Source organism: Pleurodeles waltl, chromosome 12, assembly GCF_031143425.1.
Source record: "Pleurodeles waltl isolate 20211129_DDA chromosome 12, aPleWal1.hap1.20221129, whole genome shotgun sequence".
In the NCBI taxonomy this organism is placed as follows: domain Eukaryota; kingdom Metazoa; phylum Chordata; class Amphibia; order Caudata; family Salamandridae; genus Pleurodeles; species Pleurodeles waltl.
Window position 1 is genome coordinate 140,149,908 of NC_090451.1, and position 21,465 is coordinate 140,171,372.

The window sequence follows — 21,465 nt, forward strand, 5'->3', positions numbered from 1 at the left end:
GAGAACATAGGCTGGGATATCCCTGATGCAATGGCCACTGTTGTTTGAAAAGACCCACTTGCCAGGAAATGGAGTACTGACAGGACCTGCACATGAGAGGGGATCCCTGTAGGATGGCGGATAGCTGAAATCAGGTCTGGCTCCAACTGGGCACACAGTTCCTGGATTGTGGCACGATCAAGCCTGTAGGTGACTATTAGATGTCTCTCTTCCATTGTCGACAAGTCCACCAGCGGTCTGTACACCAGAGGATGCCGCCATCTCCTCACCTGCCCCAGCGGACGTGCCCTATGGACGAGAACAGCAAGCACAGAGTCAGCCAACACTGAGGTAGTAAAAAAAGATTTAATTGCACACATTTGTCAATCCGCTATGTGCCTGTCTCTGTGTGTATGCAAGGCCTAGATATGTGTGACGCATTTACAAATAATGCCATGTGGCCACCTGAATAGGGGCTGTCTGACCTGTAAGGTGGGACAAGGGGATATGAGGTAACAGCGCTGGCATTCTACACCGTCGCGGTAGGCGGTCGAAGACCGCGGCGCAATCCTGCATTGGTTAACATTGGACCCTATGCGTCTCAGGAGCTAATGACGATGTACACCGGCGGTGACGGTACGCACCGACGTGGACGTAACCGCCATTTTCTGTCTGTTCACTCACTTGATACCTGACCTTCGGCAGGAGAGGGCCTACACTGCAAGTGCTGCTGTGACTTGTGTCTGGAAGCGACGATGGCTCATGTGTCTGGGGAAAGGGGCCCTGCCTTCACTTCGGAGGAGTTGGAGAAGTTAGTGGATGGGGTCCTCCCCCAGTACACGCTACTCTACGGTTCTCCAGACAAACAGGTGACTACACTATGAGCATGCTGAATGGGCAATGCCTGTTTGGAGTGGTGTGGATGGAAGATGCGGGGGGGGACTGAGGCCTGCATGAGCGGACGGTGAGTGTATGTGCGTCAAGGCAAGGGTGGGAAAGTGGGCCAATGACTGTGACGTTCCGGACAGTTAAAGTTTTTCCCTTTGCCCTGTACTATTCCTCTAGGTCAGCGCCCACCAGAAGAAGGATATTTGTCATGCCATTGCCAAGGACGTCCGGATCCTGTGGGTCCACCACAGACGGAGCACCCACTGCCGGAAAAGATGGGAGGACATTCACCGCTGGAGCAAGAAGACGGCGGAGGCCCAGCTGGGGATGGCCTCCCAACGTGGGAGGGGTGCCCATCACGCCATGACCCCCCTGATGTTCCGGATCCTGACGGTGGCGTATCCGGAGATGGATGGGCGCTTGAGGGCATCACAGCAGCCACAAGGGGGTGAGTACAGTCACATCCATCTGACTCTGCGCGCATTAGGAGGTGTCTGGGTGGGGGAGGTGGGCAGTGGGTTACCCTAGGCCAGGGCGAGCTTTGTAGGCAAGGACCCTTTGTGAGGCAGGCTATGTGGCACCCCAATCCCACAAGTGGTCAGGCTCCTGTGACTTCCATGTGTGCAGCAATCGGGCATAGGCCTTGTACCCCATGTACCTGTGATTAAGTAGGGAATGGTAAGTGCATGGTGTAGCGCAGAGGGCTGCTGTGTCTGTTGTGTCCGCCAACAGTAGCGGTATTGCATGCACTGAACATGTCTTTCTTCTTTCTTCCCCCCCTTGTTGTGGTCTCCCTGTTCTTGTGTGCATTAGCATCATCAGGCGGAGGAGCAGTGCCACCGGAGCAGGAGGAAGCTGCATCCCACATGGCGCTGGAGGGCGAGACAACGGGGTCTGAAGCCACCAGTGGGACGGAGGTCGAGGGGAGCTCCATGGCAGGGACAGGAGCAGAGACCAGCGACACCGACTCCTCCTCTGATGGGAGCTCCCTTGCGGTGGCCGGTCCCTCTGTGCCCACTGCATCTACAGGTACAGCTGCCACCCCCCCTACCAGCACCGCCCTCCCAGCAGCCCCTCAGCGTGTGTCCCGTGGCCGCTCACCCAGGAGGGTGGGCATCTCCTTCGCACCAGGCACCTCAGGCCCTGCCCCAGTCAACCGTCCTGCCCTCAGTGAGGAGGCTATTGACCTCCTGAGATCCCTCACTGTTGGGCAATCTACCATTTTGAATGCCATCCAGGGTGTAGAGAGGCAGTTCCAACAAACAAATGCATACCTGGAGGGCATTCATTCTGGCCAGGCAGCCCAACAGCGAGCATTTCAGGCTCTGGCCTCAGCACTGATGGCAGCCATTGTTCCTGTGTCCAGCCTCCCCCCTCCAACCTCCTCCACCCAGACCCAATCCCCTGTACCTCAGCCTATCCCAAGCACACCATCAGACCAGCATGCACACACATCAAAACACAAGGATGGCTCAGGCAAACATAAGCACCACACATCCCACAGGCACTCACACAAGCATCATACCCATGCAGACATACCAACATCCACTGCCTCCACTGTGTCCCCCTCCTCCACGTCTCCCTACTTCCTCCCAGTCTCGTCTCCGCTCACACCTGCATGCACTACATCTTCAGCCACTACCTCCATCACCAGCACCCCATCACCACACACCACTCACGTGCACTCGCCACCCCCACTACCATTCACACATCCCCTGTGTCCTCTCCCCGTGTGTCTGTGAGCCCTCCTCCCAAAATACACAGCTGCACACCCACACAACAGCCATCCACCTCACAACAGCCTCCAGCCCATGCACCTTCACCAAAATTCAGCAAACGTACACCTCCTACAACCACTACCTCTTCCTCCACTCCCAACCCCCTCCATCTACCCATCCCAGTGTGTCTAAAAAGCTTTTCCTTTCAAATGTTGACCTCTTCCCTACACCTCCCCCGTCCGTCCCCTAGGGCCCGCATTTCCAGGTCCCAAACCCTCACCTCAGCCACCACATCACCAGGCACAGTGGTGCCAGCAATAGCGGGATTTTGGAGTGCACCAAGCAACAGGGCTGCCAGTGTCCCAAGGAGCTAGGGCAAGGACATTCCCCCACCTCCAAAACAGAAAAAGTTGTCCACACCCCGGAGGCAGAAGGCGAAAATACCTGCAACCAAGGGCTCAGGCAAAACAAAAGTGGAAAGTGGGAAGACAGCTGTGCCACCATCCAAGGTGGGGAACGGCAAAAAATCCAAAGGCAGGTCGACGTCGACGCCAACCTGCACGGCGGACAAGACCGCCACCACCACCTGCACCGCCGCCACAGACACCGCCGCCAGCAACGCAGACACTGAGCCCTTCACCAGCACCGCAGACACTGAGCCCTTCACCAGCACCGCAGTCAGTGAGCCCGCCACCAGCACCGCTGCTACTGACACCGCCACCAGCACCGCAGTCAGTGAGCCCCCCACCAGCACTGCTGCTACTGACACCGCTGCCAGCACCGCAGTCAGTGAGGCCACCATCAGCACCGCAGTCAGTGAGGCCACCACCAGCACCGCAGTCAGTGAGGCCACCACCAGCACCGCGGTCAGTAAGGCCACCACCAGCACCGCCGCCACAAAGACCGCCGCCAGCACCGATTGCCACAGTGTCTGCTGCAAGCACCGCCGCCACAAAGACCGCCGCCAGCACCGATTGCCACAGTGTCTGCTGCAAGCATCGCCGCTACTGACCCTGCCGCCAGCACCGCCAGAGGCCCCGCGACATCCTGAGCCAGTGGCACCACCGCAGACATGGCTGGCATCCCCAGTGGTCAGTCGTACGAGGCTGGTGGTCAGTTCCAGGAGCCTGGGCAGCTTGCATGTTGCACCACCGTCAGTGGAGTGTCACACCCTCTACCTCATTCCTTGGCAGGATGAAGCACTATGGGCACAAGGCCCCCTCCAGAACCAGTGGAGATTTCCATCCACTACCTCAGTCCTTGGCAGGATGAAGCACTCTAGGCACCAAGCCCCCTACAGAACCAGTGGAGAAAGGCATCCATTACCTCAGTCCTTGGCAGGATGAAGCACTCTGGGCACCAAGCCCCCTCCAGAACCAGTGGAGAAAGGCATCCACTACCTCGGTCCTTGGCAGGATGAAGCACTCTGGGCACCAAGCCCCCTCCAGAACCAGTGGAGATTCACATCCACTACCTCAGTCCTTGGCAGGATGAAGCACTCTGGGCACAAAGCCCCCTCCAGAACCAGTGAAGAAAGGCATCCACTTGAGAGACTGTGGCTTTGCACTCCCCAGGATAAAGCAGTGGGCAAACCACCCACTGGAGAGACTTGAGAGACAGTGGCTTTGCACTCCCCAGGATAAAGCAGTGGGCAAATCACCCACTGGAGAGACTTGAGAGACTGTGGCTTTGCACTACCCAGGATAAAGCAGTGGGCAACCTACCCACTGGAGAGACTTGAGAGACTGTGGCTTTGCACTCCCCAGGATACATCTTTGGGCATGAAGCCCCCTCGTGGAGCTGGCGTCGTGCACTTATCTGGCTGAGGTGCCCCCCTTCCCTTCCCCCTGAGGTGCCTGTTTCATTTCGATCTGATGCCCCAGCAGCGTTCTCTCTGTTTCGAATCGGGTATCGAGTGTGGGAGTCACCCATGCATTTTGGGCCCAATGGTCCAAGGACTATGAATGGTGCAGTACCCAGACTTGAATTGTTGGTGTACATAATTGTTTTTACTGTATTTAAAGTTTTGACTAATGGATTTTTATTGATTACAATGGTTACAATCATTTCCTTTTGTCCTTGCATTCTTCCAGGGGGGGTTGGTGGGTGTAAATGTTATGTTGCAGCATGTATTGGTGTGTGTGTTGTTGTGGGTGGGTGTGGGAGTGTTGCGTGTTGCGTGTGTGTGTCACTCTCTTTTCACTCCCCCCTCCCCTGTGTTGTAGGTGCAGTACTCACCGTGGCTGTCGCCACCATCTTTCGTGCTCCTGGTAGAGGAGCAGGAAGACAATCGCAGGGAGGATTTGGAGTTCTGGCTCCATGGCGTCCTGGTTCCTCGTGGGTTGTTTGGAGGTGAGTGTTTTCTCTTCCAAGTCCTGTTTCCACAGGGAAAGGTGGCAGATTGGCCTCTCATAATAGTGTGGGCGGTACATTGTCTTCCGCCTGTCTGTTGGCGGTGACCGCCATGCTGTTTGTTTGTACCACTGTGGCGGTCGGAGTGTTAAAGTGGCTGTCTATGTTGGCGGTTTCTGCCATGGTCGTAATCCCATTTTTTTTTACTGCCCGCCTGTTGGCGGTTTTACCGCCGCTTTACCACCAACCGCCAGGGTTGTAATGAGGGCCATAATCTGATTTCTACTAATGGTCTTGACCCATTTCATAGCTTTGCTCAAAACCCACCCAGGGTACCCTCGTTGTTTGATTCTCTTTACCAGGGGCAGCTGGTAACCTTTCACGGTGGTGGAGTGAGTGAAGTTCCCCATTGCTTCCAAAAAACAAAATAAAACAACCCATCCCTTCAAAAGCCCAAAATAAAACAACAATCTTCATAAACACAAACTAAATCATTACACTGACATTCATTACACTAACATTTGAAATAAGTAAAATAAAATTGAATGGTACTTACCCACGGGCTGTGCGTCCTCCTCTGTATTCTTCTGCTGTCTGTCGCACGAGTCAAAGAGCTCCCCTGAACAATCCAGATGCAGCTCTCATGCTATTAACCAGCATGAGAGAAGCACTAAGATTTGGTTGTGGTTGGCTGGATGCTCCTTTAGGCCCTTGCGGCCTGTCCTTGCTCTACACACAGCTGTCTAAGACAGCTTGGGTTGGAGAGCTTCAAAGTGCTCATGTCAGGCTGGCCGTCACAAGATAGCCAGCCAAACTGTTATGTACACTTTGAAGTGTCTGGCCAGCCACTGCTCCAGTCCTCCATGCGGCAAATCAGTAACAGAGGACATGCCCTTCATTTCTCTCAGCTCAGGGACAGGCTGCAGCACGCATCGATGAAAAATAAAATGGCAATGAAATAATTTATTTATTCATTATTTTCTTTTTCACATTTTCTGCATGTGGCTTGTAGCGGGCGGGGAGAAAAGACTCCTCCACCCTCTTGAGTAAACCACTGTTGCTCTTGAACATACTTGCTTGCTCATGTCTGTAGAGTTCTTCCATGCTACAGTTGTGGTTGGCTTTAAGGAGTTCCCCACAGTTGAAACTCAATTTGAACAAGCTGTGGTGACAATTAAGTGCCTGAAACACTGTGTTGCTCACAGTCGGTTCCCAGTGTAAAGCCGTAGGTGGTTCATTTTTAGTTTCTGTACAAATTCCTCAGCTGATTTTTCAGTGCCTCTTCATACATTGAGGGGGTTGTCAATGTATCTCAGTCATAAATGGCCTGTTACATAAGTTGGACAGTGCTTTCTGTGATGGAAACCTGCTATTCCCACTAGCACCTGAGGATGTTTGCAAAGCTCGGGGTGAAGTATGTTCTGATTGCAGTTCCGATCTTCTGCCTACACAGTGTCCCATTAAGCATGAAAATGTTATTAGTAAGACAGTATCTTACCATCGCCAATATCATTTCTGTGTGTGACCAGTAATACAAGTGTTGTGCTCTAAGAAAGTATCTGCAAGCTCAAATACTCTGTCCATGCCCAATATTAGTGTAAAGTGAACACAGATCAATAGCCATAAGCAAAAAATGATTAGGCCACTCAAGACCTTCAGTTCTCCTGAGGAAGTCCTTAGAGTCTTGAATGTGAGACACTGAGGGCCTGATTTAGAACTTGGCGGATGGAATACTCCCTCACAAACGGAATGGCTATCCCGTCAAACGTATTATGCTCTCTATAGGATATAATAGGATTGTATTGCAGTGGTTGGGCTATCTATCACGTTTAGGATGGAGTATTCCCCTACCCCAACTTCTAAATCAGGCCCTAAGCTGGTAACAAAATCACGTAAATAGAAATCAATATACTTGTAACTATTTTCCAATGTTCTCCCACATGAGGAAACAATAGGCCTGCCAAGAGGAATGGTACTATGTTGTGTATCTTGGGTAATAAGTACAGAACTGGGAGATGGGAGAAGTCATTGCATAAAAAAATATTCTTCGAATTCCAAAAGACCTTTGTCTTTCCAGTCCACCAATTTGTCTCAATAGTTTGTGAGACTATTGATATAAGTTTCCCTGCTAATGCTTTAATAGCAGTTCCTGTTATTGAATTGCTTTTTAGCCTCCTTAATGTACATATCTTATTTGTCTGCCAAGTCTCCAGAGATTTATACTCCTAGAAAGAATATAGCAGTTGGTGAGTCTTCAACCTTGGCCAAAGGATGACTGTTGTTCAGGCAGTACACATCTAGTAGAAGAATTTGTTACAGCATCAAGATGTACATGTTGTGTAAGGGCTTTACTGGTTATGTGTACAGGCTAAGAGTATGCACAGGGAATGACTCCACAATACATCCTACAGGTTGTCCTTCCATATTAGGAGTACGTGAGAAGATAATATGTGATTTTGCCCAATCTCTCCTACATAAAGTTCTTAACCTTTATGTAGATAACATTTATAGAAGAACCTAGCTGTTTTGCGAACTGTACAAAGCTGGCACTGTGGCTTGCAGTATCATTAGAAATCACTGCAAAGGATTCCCTCAGGAGCTTGTTTGCAAGAAGCTCAAAAACTACTGGCACAATGTGTTGCTGTGCAACAAACTGTTTGCAGTGAAATTTTCAGAAAGACAGGAAGTATATGTGCTTACTGCAGTTCACGATGAGAGCAGTCCTCCCATCACTGAATTGGGAATAGTTAGAAGAAGTCCACAAGCTCACCTGTATACTTGATTATAAAAAGTACATGGGCAGAACAGATGCAAATGACCAGGTTTTTCAACCATATAATGTGAGTTGCACAACTCGTACATGGTATTTGTGTGGTGCCTTCTTGGGCCCACTTTGGTTCTCCATTTTAGTTTAGTTTTACATTTTACATATACATGTTTTAGGCTGGCATTGGTTTTAACAAAGACATTTTAAACACTTTGGGCCTCATTACAGCCTCAGCGGTCTTACTAAAAGACCGCCGAGGCTGCGGGAGCCAGAATACCGCCATTGCCGGCAGTATTCCTGGCTCCCTATTATGACTTTTCTACTGGGCCAGCGGAAAAGTCACATCAACATTGCTGCCGGCTCGTAATAGAGCCGGCGGCAATGCTGATGTGCAGCGGGTGCAATAGCACCCGTCGCGCATTTCACTGCCCGAAATGCGCGACAGGGCTATTCCTGGGGGCCCCTGCACTGCCCATGCCAAATGCATGGGCAGTGCAGGGGCCCCCAGGGGCACCCCAAGTCCCCCTTACCGCCAGCCTTTCCATGGCGGTGTTTACCGCCACGGACAGGCTGGCGGTCGGGGACTCATAATCCCCAGGGCAGCGGTGCTGGCACCGCTGCCCTGGGGATTATGACCGCCAGGCGGAAGCCTGGCGGTATGTTGGAGGGGCTGGCGGTATGGCTGTGGCTATTGCGCCACGGTCATAATAGCTGGCGGAACACCGCCAGCCTGTTGGCGGTGTTATCGCCAGTTTACCGCCGGCCGCCAGGGTCGTAATGACCCCCTTTATGCTTACACAATTTTATTCTGAAAATACACTGTACATGCTGCTTGTTTTAGTAAGCCTTTCTCGCTATGTAGTATGTACACTATGTACCAAGAACAAGATAATCCAGGGCTTGTGTTGCCCGTTTGGAGACAGCTTCGGAAACCTAAACACATTATTGCACCCGACATGTGCCACTAATACAGTGTGGTTTATATTATATAAAATGGTGCACTGTAGTATGGTGGTCAGATGAGCACTCAGAAGTGATTTTCCTGGAACGAATCCTGTGTTCGATATACAGCTCTGCTGATGCTGATCCTCCATCTTGCAGAGAAGGATTGCCAACTTCACTCTGGACTGGCTACCTGGCTCAGCTATCCGGGTATGAGATTCTATGGCTATTCACCTAGATCGGGCATAGGGTACACCCGCTATGGCCTCAGAGTGTTGGTAGGGATACATAGAAATAAGACATAATTTGATTACTTATTTTATTCACAATGTTGTTATTGCTGGTTACACCACTTTATTTAATCTGCCTAATAATCACAGCTCATTCTCTCTATGCAAGAAAATTATTATTTCAATAAATGTTTGAAAACCTTACTTTGTATCTTTCTTGTGTTTACCCTAGGCATGAATAAATAAACAACGAAAGTGTGAGATCTGATTCCACGACTTCCTTGAGAGTCAGAGTGGAAATGTTTGAGGTTGCTAAAATCATCTGTTACCCCCAGGAGGTTAGGGGGACTAGGTGAGGCACTGGGATCTAGCTAGGAATTGGGCTCACATCTCCTGATGTATGGACGTACTCAGAACCCATGTCCAGAAACTCTGTGTTCTAATACGCAGTCCTACCTTTGAGTGGGTACCGTATAACATGGCATCACTAACGTTTATAGGTCAGGTACTTGTTTAATGGGTCTCCTGAGTAGTCCTTGTGTGTGCCCAAAGTCCCCTATTGACCTTAAAATGGAGACATCTGTAGTGTTAGAGATTTATCCTCCTTAGCATTATTGGAAGTACCTATTTTTTTGGCCTGGGTGGAACTCGCAGATTTTTGCTACACAGAATTCCAAAAAACCTCTGCAAGATTACTCGAATGGGCAGAATTAATGCTCTGCCGCTTGTTCATGCTGCTTTTTCATGGCAGTAGCATGTTCTGAACTGCAAAATGAGCACAAATAGCACTACGCCTTTGCATGGGTGAGGCAATTTTGTTTTACCTGCTTTCTGTTCTGTGCATGCTGCTGGGCCTGATTTTTTCCACCTATTCTAAATCTTTCCAATCCTCCCCCAACCCACTCACCCTCCCCTCATTTACTTTATCAGTGTGTGTCTTTGTGTTTGTGTTTCTTACTTTTTTGTCTTTTTTTGTTACTTTTTCTACTTTTTTGGCTTTCTCTTTACTTCCATACTTTTTCCTTTCTTCTTTTATTAATTCCTTTCTAATTTCCTATTTCTTTTTTTTTCCCCACAAAGCACCATGGCAGAGCAGAGCAAGAGAGGGAGCGGTGGTGCCACTCTCCTTGCAGTCACCGACACCACCAAAGGGTGCAGCCCCAGTCCATTTTTTCAGAGGCAGATGCAGCGGTATGGATTCTTCATGTGCAGTGCCACTTTCCCTCCATGCTGGCAGCAGATGGGAGCCCTGGAAGCGGGTACACCGTGCAGCAGCATCAGCTGCTGTTGGGAGGATGCCCCAATGCATGCACCAGGGTACTGGGGTCAAGCACACCTAGCAGCATTTGACATACCTCTGGGCTGACATACACGACCAGGAGCAGGACTTGATCAACCTGCTGGGCATAAAGGTTGTGGGGCTCGGTGAGTAATTATTTATTTGTTGTGTTCTACAATGGTAATGTTTATTTTCAAATAGCATGCTGCTCACGCTCAGAGGTAAGTTAAGTTTATGTAACGTTCCATCCAATTTGAGCGAGCCAGGTGCTCACCACTACCTAATCACCCTCATTGGAGCTCGCTTGGGCTGATTATTTAAGGAGTCATGCAGACTCCTCTGTCCTGTCACTGAGATAGTAGTAATAAAAGTGAGTTAGCGTTCCCTGTGCCTTTCTACAGTCCCAAGCAATCTCCCAGTGATGTGTAGAATACATCTTTACATTGACTGAGTTGGCCCATCAAAGAGGGTTGAGAAGCAAATATAATTTGTTGCAATGCATTAATAGTTCTAAATGTACTTTAGGTTTAGGAAATCTGGAATAAGGCTTAGATTTAGGAAGTGAGGAACAGTTCAACTTGATACTAGTATTACAGTCAATCTGATTTAGAAAAGTACAATGTTACTCTGTTTGCCTTTGCTTGTCAAAATATTTTTGGGGAGATTAACTGCACCACTAATCTATTTTTTATCTTCTTTATTTCTTAAATCAGCACCCAAGAGCAAGAAGAGGGCTTCAGAAGGGGGACCACCACCAGTGCCGCAGCTGAGTTATCTGTTGGCACCAGTAACTCCTCTTGTTAATATTATTATTTTGTTGACTTTTACCTCTCCCCGTTTAGAATACTTTTCCCTTGTTTTTTATACTGTGACAGTCTTCTTTTTTTAATTCCTTTTTATTTTGTATAATGCGTGTTCATTCTCGTTATCCCTGCATTATTGTTTTTTCTATATTTCACATTTCTGTAGCTGACTTCCTCCTGTCTGTACTAGCCTGTAGCTTTCTTATGCTTTGTTAGTAAGCTTTCGCTCTCCCCTTATATATCTTGTGGACTGGTACTGTAAGACCATGAGAATAGGTTTTAGTTACTTTACTGTGAAATTTGCAGGCCTAAGTAAGCTATTCTACGCCTCTTTGTTGAGAAGCCTTTCTTTTTTGGCTCATGTTCAAACAACAAACAGTGAACCCCCCAATGTTGTGTTGTATGTATTTTCATTCAGTATACCAGCAGTTTCAATGACAGTGCAGCATGGCATGAAAGCAGCATGTGGGCCGTTCCATTGCATTTGCCAACCATGACCATATGTCCTTTATTGACCAAATAATTCCACACCTTCATTGCACTTCAATGTCCCAGATTCATCATAGCTCTACCCCTCCATTACAAAACGTTTTGGTTGGCTTGAGTACCGGGTTTTTCTAACACTGTCAACCAACAAGATGCCCAATTTATATTTTCAATGGAAGATACTGCTAACCGAGCTGAAGTGATTTATTGCATTGTATTTGTTTAAAAAAAATTATAATAAGGGGAGGCATATCTGGCATCTAAAATGTGCAAGTTTTTTTTTCTAGCTGCAGAGAACACCAGTCTCGAGGCCAGCAGCAACATCAGTGTGCCAGATGTGGAGGTGATTGGAGGGTGAGTCCCAGCAGCGGCGGGGACAGGCGACATTAAGCCACAATGCTTGCTTATTGACGATTACCAGTATACTCATAGTATTTGTTAAGCGAGGCAGATATGCATCCTACCCATCATCAATTATCACCTCCCTGCCCATGCCATTTCAACACCCATGACTTAACTGTAACATGGTTCAATTTGGCACTGCAGTTTTGGCTGTGCAATATGCGTCTGCTCCAGCTATTGCAGCATTTACAAAGTTTTCAATGCACTGCAAACTGAAAACATTGTGTGTTTCCCTTCCCTCCCAGTGCCCACTCAGTCACCTCTTAGTACTTTGCTCCTTTATTCCTTCTTAACTTGGGTCCTAGCCTATCAAAAAAATGATAAATTACACTCTTGGCATATGCCACATTTTTCTGTCCAAGTGATTAATTTATTTAATGGCATTCATAACAGGTTTACGCCGGTTAAAGTTTTTCCCTTTTGACATTTGGTAACTACAGTGACTATCTAAGCCAGGGACTTGGACATACTATGATGATCAGTGACACCCCATTATTCTATAGCAAAACCTCTCTAACATACCCTGCAGTAGAGAAGGTTATGTTTACTTTCCTTGCTGCCAAGCAAATGTATTTGTTAGAAATAATTTGTGGTGGAGTGGGACCAGGGAGTAAAGTGGTATTAAGTGCCTGATGTTGTGTTTTGTGGGTGGGATACTCAGTGACAAATGTGCCAAATAAAATCTATATATCCCGTCCCTTTCCATTTACTGCAGTGTATCATCTACTTACGGCAGACAGGATATTAGCATTTTTTTTACATGAAATATGAGACATAGTATCATGATTATTCATCTGCCCCTTTGGAGTCAGGGTAGATTTGAAAGGCATTTGGAGAAGAGCATGGGCCAATGGAATTAAAGTAAGATAATTGTCTATTACAGTTGCCTTAAAGTTGCTGCAGCTGCAGAAAGTAGCAAAGTACCAGACACGCTAGCTAGCACTTCTCTACTCATTTAGCACAACAAAAACACTTGTACTCCATAGTGCTAATGCCTTACTCATTAATGAGAGGTAGTTTATTTTAGGTTATTAGCTTTTAATAAAATCCTTTAAAAGAAAATAAATCAGTTTTTTAAAATCTGGTGTTATTCTGCCTTAATTCCTTTCAGCCAGTCAGTGCTTTTATGTAAGTCATGTATGGGTAGAAAATGGCCCTGCGCCTCTCCTATTCACATCAAAGTCCAATGGCCCTAGGGGACCAGCAATGTACTGCTATTGTGCCACCATATCATTTTAAACAGGTGTATGCAGAGAGCATTATTTACAATTTGGCTTTTTATTTTAAAATTTTTCCATTCTCGACATAGCTACTCCTGCTGGTCCACCACCACCATGAACACTGCAGGAGATAGAAGCCTGGCTGTGGCAGCAGAGGTTGGAGGTCATCCAGGCTGAATACCAATGGCTGCAGGAGGAGGAGGATGAGGGATTTGGCGCTGACCCGGAGGTCAGTTCCTCCGGCCATCTGCCTGCACCTCCACCCTCCAGGCAACAACATCGCCAGGGTCACCAGGAGCTGCCCATACCACCACTGCTGCCCCCCTCACCCAGACCGCCAGTTCCAATGCTCCATTCAGCATGAGCTGCCACATGTTGGCTGTCAGATGGCACACCTCAAGGCCCAACACGAAGAACAGCAGACACTCCTTGAATACACCCTCTTCTAAAGCCCTTTTTTATTCTTTGTTTTAGTGGGAGGGACTTTTGTTGTAAAGAGGTTGGAAATTGGGAAGGGCAGTTGGGGCAATGTTAGACTTTGTTTTACCTTTAGACTCTTCGTTAGACGTTTACTTTTGACATTGGTTGGGGTGATATTGTTTGGGGTAAGGAGTGGGCCTATTGGAGGTGGAGAGGGCGGTTTTTGTTGTTAAATAAAAGGAAAAATTATTCTATCCTACTTTATGCCTGAAGTATTTTTTTTGTTTTACTTTTACTTTGCATTGCTGACTTTTGTACAGCCTGTTTTTTAATCTGCTTCTCAAAGTGTACTGTATACCAGTTAGTTAATACCAGTTATTTATAGTTAGTTATATCCTTGTCCTGCTACCTTCTGTAACTATATTGACCATTGAGGGGTGGTATGCTGCCATTGCCTCTATTGCCTAAAACAACAACTTATCTGCAGTAGAAGTTAGTTCCTGACTAGTTCACTTCACTTCATCGTTCTCTCACCTGAACAGATAAAGTGACGGCTGCTTCCTCTCACAATCTTCCAAAACCTTACTGCAGGGTTTCCTGAGGTACCTTCTTAATGGTGGTGGTAGTGCCCTAACAGGGAAGGCATCACAAGTGATGCCACACTCCTACCTAGGTGAGCTCCAACTATAGGATTAATCATAAGGACTATCCATCAGAGGAAACTAAATAGAAAGACAAATACAGAGTTAGTGGCTTATATTCATTACATAGCTTTACAAAGACTGAGACCAGACTACCACCATGACACAACAAAGAATACCTGATATTCTAGCAAAACTAGCGACAGTAACTTCTTCTGAGCAATGAGGAGCATGGAATTTAATTAAAAGTAAAGGTATGAAATTGTTGGGTCAGAAAAAGTGGACTCAAAGTTTGGAGTGGACAAGATTAACCCCTTAGCTGCTGGGCCTGCCCCACAAACCCCCAGTGCTGAGCTCGTTTTTGGCTATTTGGGGTAGTTTGCGCTTAGGCCTTTATAACTTTTTGTCCACATAAGCTATTCATGCCAAATATACGTCCTTTTTTCAATATCCTAGGGATTCTAAAGGTACCCAGAGTCTGTGGGTTTCCCTGGAGGAGACCAAGAAATTAGCCAAAATGCAGCTGAAATTTAGGTTTTTTTCAGAAAAATGGGGAAAAGGGCTGCAGAAGAAAGCATGTGTTTTTTTTCCCTGAAAACAGCATCAACAAAGGGTTTGTGGTGCTAAAATCACCACCATCCCAGCTTTCACTAACAGGCATACTTGAATCAGAAAACAACCTTTTTCAACACAATTTTGGCATTTTACTGGGACATTCCCCATATTTACTATTTTTTTGTGCTTTCAGCCTCCTTCCCGTTAGCGACAGAAATGAGTGTGAAACCATTGCTGGATCCTGGAAAGCTAAACATTTCCGGAAAGTAGACAAAATACTGAATTCACCAGGGGGTCATTTGTGTAGATCCTTCAAGGTTTTCCTAAAGAAAGTAACAGCTAAAATAAAAAGAAATTGAAACTGAGGTGAAAAGAGAGCCATTACTGTCCACGTTTTCTTCTATAAATATTACCAGCTATGGCAGATTTTTTAAAGCAATATATTGTTATGTCTGCAGGACTTTTATGGTTGCGGGCATGTATAAGGCTTGTAGGTTCATCATAAACCCTAGGAACCCAGAGCCAATACATGAGCTGCACCTTACAATGGGTTTTCATTGTATATCGGGTATACAGTAATTCATTTGGTGAAATATAAAGAGTCAAAAATAGGTATCAAGGAGACCTTTGTATTTTCAAAATGGGCACAAGATAAGGTGTTAAGAAACAGTGGTTATTAGCATATCTCTAACTTCTGGGGTCCTCATACTAGCATGTGAATTACAGGGCATTTCTCAAATAGACTTCTTTTTTACGCAATGTCTCACATTTGGAAGGAACAAATGTGGAGAGGGGCAAGAGGCAATAACACTTGTTCTTCTATTCAGTGTTCCCCCATGTCTCCCGATAAAAATAGTACCTCACTTGTTTGGGTAGGCCTACTGACTGCCACAGGAAACACAACATGGACACATCACATTTTCCCAAAGAAAACTGACCTGTTTTTTGCAAAGTGCCTAGCTGTGGATTTTGGCCTCTAGCTCAGCCGGCACCTAGTGAAACCTAGCAAACCTATATATTTTTGGAAACTAGACACCTAGGGAAATTCAGAATGGGGTGACGTGTGGGGCTCTCACCAGGTTCTGTTACCAAGAATCCTTTGCAAACCTCGAAATTTGGCAAAAAAAACACTTTTTCTGTACATGTCGGTGATGGAAAGTTCTGGGATCTGAGAGAAGCCACAAATGTCCTTCCACCCAGCACTCCCACAAGTCTCACAATAAAAATGGTACCTCACTTGTGTTGGTAGGTCTAGTGCCCGCTACAATAAATGCCCGAAAACCCAACATGGACACATCAAATTCTTACATAGAAAACTGTGTTTTTTGGAAAGTGCCTAGCTGTGGATTTTGGTCTCTAGATCAGCCTGTACCTAGGAAGACCTACCAAACCTGTGTATTTTCTAAAACTAGACACCTAGGGCAACCCAGGATGGGGTAACTTGTGGAGTTCTCACCAGGTTCTGTTACCCAGAACCCTTTGCAAACCTCAACATTTGGCAACAAAACACGTTTTCCTCACATTTAGAAAGTTCTGGAATATGAGAGGAACCCGAAATTTCCTTCCACCCAGAATTCCCCCAAGTCCTCCAATAAAAATGGTACCACACTTGTGTGGGTAGGCTCAGTGCCCGAGTCAGGAATGGATCACACAAAGGTCAATGTTAGTCCTTACATGAGGGCAACTGTTGAACTTGGGGTGATCCATTCCTGACGCAAGCACTAGGTACAGGCACTCAAGTGAGGTAGCGTTTTATCAGGACAGGTGGGGAAACACTGGGTGGTAGGAATTTTGTGGATCCCAGCATATTTCTCTAGTTTTTGTGACAGAAATGCAAGAAAAAATAGAGTTTTTTTCAACATTTCACCTTTGCAGGGTATTCTGGGTAAGAAAACTTTGGGGAATACACACAAGTCACACCTCAGTGGCTCCACCGGGTGTCTAGAGTCCAGAAATGTCTGGGTTTAGTTGGTTTCCCTTTTCGGCCGCCGAGCCCGGGACCAAAAATGCAGGTGCCTGCCTTACAAAACCAGGTGGTTTTGTGATAAATTATTTGATGTCTCCACAATACGATTTGGGAGGTGGAATTTGGGGCTGAACTAAATTGGGGAGCTCCCAAGCGAGCACTCTCTCTGTGCTTGCGGCCACATGCACCTGGTCTCTGGGTTGGGATAACCCACTATTGTCCCGCTGCACAGACTATGCTTTCGAAGGGACAGCAGGTCGTCATCACCTTCCTCAGAATCACTGGAAGATGAGTTGTTGGAAAAATCACTCCCAGAGTTTGCACCTTTATCCTATCCCTCAGATACTGTCTCAGTATCTGCTGTCTCGGTCTCTGATCCTACGTCAGAGCTGTCCTCTATAACCTGAGTTAGCGCTTGAGCAGCAGTCATCCAATGAGATGCCATCTCTCGCTCTAAAACACTAGACAACGTAGACAGTCACAAAATTGCTGGTGGGTCTATGTGTGATGCGTGCAACAGTAAAGGTCAGTCACCTTACCTTCCCTTCTTCCCTCAATCAGCACGTTCTCTCAAGACATTAAAAAACAAACAAAAAAGAAACACTACTACTTCACCTTGTCACATGCCAATTGTCACAGTCTTTTGCGCCTCTGCGCCCCGTCCAACAATCATTATTGGTTCTCCCACTCCCATGACCACCTCCTTGGATTCCCTCACTACCACCCAGCAAAAGTGCCCTTCATCTCTCCATAGCCCCCCTCGCATATACATTTCATTTGTAATATAGTGGAGGTAATGGCTGGCTTTACTAATCCACTCAGCTATTTACGTAAAATACAGATTTGACCTTTGCAGTAGGCATATAAACCTTCTGCGCTACTTTAAGGCATCAAAACTGCCACTAGACTAAAGTCAGATCCTTTTGTAGCAGAAACATAATCACAAGAGTAACTTTACTTTTTTATTGCAGCCTAAAAGCTACTGTTGAAATGCATCAGTTGAAGTAAGTGCATTGCTTTAAAGACGCAAGATGCAACTGCAAGAGAACTGATGGAGAATATATATCTATCTATCTATCTATATATATATATATATATAGAGAGAGAGAGAGAGAGAGAGAGAGAGAGATATAGCTTAAACACACACATATATATATATATATATATACATATATATATATATATATATATATATATATATATATATATATATATATATATATATATATATATATATATATATATATATATATATGTAGAGAGAGAGAGAGAGAGAGAGAGATCATTTTTATATGTGAGTGTGTTTTTCCTGGGGGCCGATTGCAGCCTCCAGGGAAACCACACACGCATTGACATAAGTGATCTCTCTCTCTCTCTGTCTCTTATATATATATATATATATATAAATATCTACGTATCTATATATATATATATATATATATAGATATACATATCTATATATCGATATTTCTATCTATCTAGATAAATATCTATATATAGATAAATATATATATCTATATAAATATATATGTATCTATATAAATATATCTATATATAGATATGTATATCTATATACATCTATATATATTTTTAATAGTTGTATCGTTTTCCTGGGGGCCACTATGGCCCACAGGGAAACCATACAACTATTTTTTTTTTAAATTGCCCCCACAGTGGGTTACCCTGCTCATGGACGACCCCCTCTCAATTTCATTGTATTTATTTTCTAATATTTTTTTTACTTCATTTTTTAACCTCTGCCCCCAGGGGTAAATGTACCGTTTTTAAAAAAAATAAGCCGGGGGGTAGGGGGCTTTCGTCCCATTTTCAGAGGGGGCCGAACCCCAAAGTGAAATCCTGTTTTCCCCACCGGAGCTGGAAGCAGCCTTACCTTCACTTCCTGCCCCGCCTCGTGGCACACTGATATCACAAAGGGGCAGGTGGGGGCCCGGGGAGACACAGAAGCTCTTCCGTGTCTCCCAGGGGTGTTTTAAATTTTGAAAAAAACTTTTTCAACCCCCAACTTCGTGTCGGTCACTGGTTGCTACCCACACCACGGAGGTAGTGCGGACATCGGCCAGTGGCCGAAACCCACACCTAAAAGGTTAAGCGTTTATGCAACACAAGGCCTGAATAATGATGTTGACGAATGATGTTCTTCTACATCAAAAATATGGATTGCTTTTATGCATGGGTGGGTAAGTGGGACTGGTGTGGGCCCTTGCTCAGGTGTTAGAAGATCCTGCAATGAGTTAGTGTCACTTTCACCACATCTGTCCCATCGAGTGTGTGATCCATATATGTTGTAAATTAAATTACACATCAATAAATCACATAGCCTGGGGTAAGAAGGGTTTGATGAATGGATGGGAAATGGGATTTGGCAAAAGGTGTGACAAATACAAACACTTCACAATACAACAACAATAATCATCAGGGTGATAAGCAGCACATCATCATCAATCTATTGTGGAAGGAAATGAAGCAATGAGTATGACACAGTTCAGTTAAATGCATTGCAAAGAATAATTCAGCCACAAAGGCTCAAGTTATTATGATCTATTTAATGTTCTGTGTTAGAATTGGCAGCCATGACATGGTTTCTCTGTGCTTCTTGCTTCTGACCCCCTGTTTTTGGATCCTGCAATTAGTTTTCTGCTGGTTTTGATACTCTGGTTACTTTACAACTGCTAACAAATGCTAATGTGCAAGAGCTTTCGGTGTATTGGTAATTTGTTTGTCCATGATTGCCATATTTGATTTACTAGTAGGACACTAGTAAAGTGCACTATCTGTGGCATGGGCCTGTAAATCAAATGCCACTAGTGTGCCTGCAGCACTTATTGTGCCACCCATATGAGTAGCCCTGTAGTCATGTCTCTGACCTGCCACTGCAGTGTGTGTGTGCACCCTTCCACTGCCTGTTCAACCTGGCAAGTGGGTACACTTCCCTTTTACTAAATGTAGTTCACCCCTAAGGTAGGCTCATGGCAGCCCTATGGGCAGGGTGCAGTGTATTTGAAAGGTAGGACATGTACTGATGTGTTTTACATGTCCTGATAGTGAAATAGTGCCAAATACATTTTTCACTATTTCAAGGCTTATCTCTCCCATAGGTTAACGCGGGGATTGCCTTGAAATATCTTTTAAGTGCAGTTTCCCATTGGGAGCAGATTGAGATTTGGAGTTTGGGGTCTCTGAACTCATAATCTAAAAATACATCTTTTGGTAAAGTTGTTTTTTAGATTGTTTGTTTGAAAATGCCACTTTTAGAAAGTGGGCATTTTCTTGCTTAACCATTCTGTGCCGTAGGTTGGCTGTTGAATCCACGTCTGGGTCAGACTGACAGTTGGGCTATTTGTGAATTCACTCTAGACAGTAACACAAAGGGAGCTGAGGTGTGTCTTGCGTTTCCTGATGAGTTTTCCTGGGCTAGACTGGGAGTGAGGAGCTGTCACCTGCACTTGTACCTGTCCTCTCACAATACAGTCTCCAACCCCCTAGTGTGTATCTGGGGAAGAGCAAAGAAAAGGCAGGGGTTGTGCACTACAAAGACTTGCCTACCTCAAAGGCAGAAATGGGTATACGTAGTAGACCCAAAACCCCAGATGTTTAGATTACTTCTGGATCAAGAGGAGCCTCTGTCAAGAAGAAGAGCTTGATGCTTGAGGAGAACCTGCACTCTGCCTGCTGCTTTGCTGCGCTGGTCTGCTTCTTCTGCCTGAAGAGGGAAAGGACTGGATTTATCTTTCTGAAATGTCTACATATCCACAGGTGCCCAAGCCAATGTTAGTGGCGAGCATGTGCCACGGCAACCCAGCCCTCCACCAGAAGATGCCCTCAGTGATGACAGCAACTCAGGATGTCCCGATCTGGATTAACTCCTGGCCCACTAGTCAGTCGGCTTCGACATCCCACACTCAGTCCACCACAGGGCCCCCGCCTCCAACACCACAGCATCCAGCCAACATCCAAAAACCTTTGTCCCCAGGACACGTTGATCAATAGTGGGCCCACCTGTACAGGGACCAGAGTCAACACCTCACAGACAAGACAATGAAGGTCCTGGTGTAAGTGGCAGTGGGCACACCGTTCAGGGGACAGAGGCACAGGGGGCCAGGGCCAGTGGGAGGGCAGCTGAGTGCCAGGGGGAGGCCAGACAAAGGGAATCGACTGTCCAGGAGGCACTCACACATGTCCTGGTGACATACCAACAATCCCAGGACAGGATGGCCCAGGTGATTACCATCTTGCAGGAGAACCAGCAGCTGCAGGGGGCACACCACCAGCTGTACGGGGCACACCACCAGGAGGTCATGCAGCAGTTGCAGGGCCTAAATGCCAACATGGCCTCCATTGCAGGGGTGCTGGATGACATTGCCAACAGCATGCGTGAGAACAGAGCACACCAGCAGCCATTTCCACTTGCCAGTCCACTCACCACCCAACAACATTGGCTGCAGCTAGTGGACAGGGGGGCCGGCCACACCACTCACAGGCCACCAGCACCCCTCCCCCTGCAGAGGGTGAACCACCCCGCAAATGTTCCCTGAGACCCAGACAGACACCAGAGACTGTTGCCAAGACCAAAACCAGGGCCAGGAAATGAGCCCCTCCACAATGTCCCCCTTGTGTGCCATTGAGTCACCTTGTTCACTTTGGACTACCAGAGCTCCTTTTCCTATTGCCTCATGGATAAGGGGCCTGTGCTACAAACCAACTGGGCCATTACACTAAAGTTTTCCTCTACCATCACCGCACTTTATTGCACCATCCCATCCTTTTTGTCACTTAAATAAACACCCTCAAATACAACT